The sequence below is a fragment of the Chelonoidis abingdonii genome, chromosome 4, assembly GCF_003597395.2.
Source record: "Chelonoidis abingdonii isolate Lonesome George chromosome 4, CheloAbing_2.0, whole genome shotgun sequence".
NCBI lineage: Eukaryota > Metazoa > Chordata > Testudines > Testudinidae > Chelonoidis > Chelonoidis abingdonii.
In genome coordinates, this window is record NC_133772.1 from 151823840 (window position 1) to 151826927 (window position 3088).

General features: G+C 45.6%; 1 pseudogene; it reads left to right on the plus strand.

The window, feature by feature from the left end:
* Positions 1 to 1805: 1805 nt before the first annotated feature.
* Positions 1806 to 2304, plus strand: LOC116823477 (cytochrome b-c1 complex subunit 10 pseudogene; annotated as a pseudogene).
* The last annotated feature ends 784 nt before the right edge of the window (positions 2305 to 3088 follow it).

Consider the following 3088-nt stretch of genomic DNA (forward strand, 5'->3'; position numbering starts at 1 on the left):
TGTGGGAGGTCCACAGGAGCCGCGGGACCGGCGAGTGGCAGAGCGCCCCCCGCAGCGTGCCACTGTGCTTGGGGCGGCGAAATGGTTAGAGCCGGCCCTGGCCTAGGAAAAACCTTTCAAGTGTTACCATGGCGCAGCTGCCAGTCAAATTCCTGCTGGGACTCTCTCCACTGGCTCCTATGGAGAGATCCATGGGATCATCAGGGGCTCGGTGCCCAGGGAAGGGCACACTTGGAGTAAAGAGGTGCATAGCAGAGAGGCTTAGCTTCCCCCCCTTGCCATGGCACAACAGGGCCTCACTAAGTGCCTAGAACTGGGTCTTCTTGATTCCAAGCTTCCCCATCCCTGAAAGAGTGGAGTAGTTCCCATTTGCCCAGCTGTTTTCTCAGCAGATTCAGCTCCCAAGCCCTCCATGTGGGGCAATGGGAGAAGGCAAACAAAGCCACAGATTGTTCCTTTGGTTTGAATGGGTCAACTCATGGAGTAAGGCCCCATGCAACATGAGGAAGTGAGCTGGATTTTTGCCCTGAGACAGAATATTGGGAACCCTTTCTACTGGGGAGACACGAGGGACTATATTCTGCACCAGAGTGGGATGACCTCGTCAGCAGATGTTTTGTACCTCTACGTTGACAAAAGGTGTTTATGCCGGAGAAGTAGGTAGCTCTGTGCATCTAGGATGACTTTAATAAGCACAGGCAATAAAAGTAGCTGGGGCCAAAACAATACATCACCTACTGTGCAAATATGTGTTTAGGACATTTCCAGTGTGAATGGTCTTAGTTGCCCCTGGGAAGCAGGTGGGTGCATCATACGATACATGTAATTTGATATTTTTAAAGGTGCATTATTCACATAAAAGGCCAGAACCATGAGTGCCGTCTTTTGTTTCAATGAATGTTCGTACATTCTCGGAAAGCGTGCCGATGTGGCTCAATAGAATGCAACAGGACCTTTGAAGCCATCGGTCCAAGAGGTATTTCTCAGTGATTTTTTCATTTGTAGTGGTGGGTCTTCCTAGTCTCAAAGAGAATAGAAATATAGGGGCAGATTCCGATCTCAGTGACACTGCTGGAAATCCGGAGTGATTTCCATCTGTTTTTTTTTTGGAGATATTCTGTAAAATCAGACTCTGTCTCCTTATGTCTCTCAGAGTGCTAGACAGACAAAGTAAGCTAACTCATTGAAAAATGAAAGACACAGGAAATTAAATCACAAAAGTCTCCAGGCATATTGTGCCAATTTCAAATCCAGATTAATGGTGAATTATTTATAAAGTACTTACATTAAAAAACAACAACAACAGAGGTCATATGTATTGTGTAACTATTGGAATATATGCAGAGTATACAGAAAAACCCTAATCCTACAAAAACTTAAACTCACATGACTAAAGTTATGTATAGGGATAGATATGCAGCATAAAAAAAACCTCCATGAAGTTTTCTTTGACAGGCGGCTATTTCACATTTTCAATAGCCAAGGCCAATAAACCACATTATGGCCCAACATTTCACTTGCAGTCAAAATATTTTCTGTCCTAGAAGATGAGAAAAAACAACATTTTCTGCTTTCTCAGTTATGCAGATATTACGGATGGGCCCAGTCTTTGTACCACACTCTGACTTTGGCAAAGATCACACCTGGACAGCTCAGACAGTGTTTTAAGTTGTACTGGTCACTGACGTGCTCCGAAACGTATTCACTCCCGAGAGCTGAGGCTAGAAATGGCTGCTTTCACTCAGGAGCAAGTTGTAACAGCTGAATTCTGAATGCCTGACAACAGGGAGCCGCGTCGCGGGTGCATGCGCAGCTGGGGTGACTTTGAGGCCGGTGGCCGAGGCTGGGCGGGAGCAGAATGCTGAACAGGCTCGTGGGGTCCCGCTACGCCCAGCTGCTGCGGACCTGGACCCCCACATTGACCACATGGGGCACCATAGGCGCTGTGGGATTGGTGTGGGCGACAGACTGGAGACTGATCCTTGACTATGTTCCCTACATTAATGGCAAGTTTAAGAAAGATGATTAAACTGCTGCTCTTCCCTCTAATGGAAGTGTTTATGGCCTGGACTGGGCGTATTGGATCCATTCTTCCTCTCAAAGACCCTAGTCTGATGTGAATTTGAAATGCTCATTGTGGACTTCAGGAGAGGCTCTGACGTTACTTTATCTTCTACTGAACAGTTATGAACAATCAAATTTAATTTAACGTACTGGCTGCACAAATGTGTGAACTTGCTTCTGGGTCACTTTCACAAGCAGTATTGTTCTGATGGGCTGAATTCATAAAACAGATGTACAAAATAAATCAAACTGAAAAAAAAAAACAGGCCTTTCACACTAGCAGCTCTGCAGGCATGAAATGCTGTAATATGTAACATGTGGACGCATGTTTGATGTTTACCCAGGGAGTGTTTCCGGTAAGGTCCCCAGATGCCTGTAATTTACATAGTTGTAAATGTTCAACAAAACAAGATAGTTGTCACAAAAATTCCATTTTGTAAAACAACGCCCACCACGACCATTTTCTCTCAAAAAAAGATGAAAAGTCTTTGATCAGCTCCAGTGATAACCCTTCCTGCTACCCCCCAGCCCCACTCAGAAGGGTGGCCATGTGGCTGAGGGATGAAGAACACTAGGAATACACTTCCATTATAACTACAATTCACCTCAGTTGGGTAGGGATGCATGGGAATAATGCATGAGGAGAAAAACAACCCAGCTTGACTTTCAGATCCCAGGGTGTATACAGGATTGTGAACTAGAAAAGTCATCTTTGTACATGTAAACTGAGCAAGTTCAGCCTGAAAGACATTGCAGTGGTAAACATGGATCCCTGTAATAGCTATTGGCACTTACCAGAGCAGGGGCACGGGCACCTTATGCTCGTGAAGCAAGGTACACTTCTGGGATGGGATGGCTCAGGATGTGACACAGAGCCGTTAACCAGTGTGAATAGGATTTAGGTCAACACTGACCAAACATTGTTGCCATTCAGCAGCTGGTCAGTGGGCTACATGAAATGAGTTGTCCATCTCAACCTACCCAGACAGCTGCATCCAAAAACCCCACCAGATCAGGCACTAAT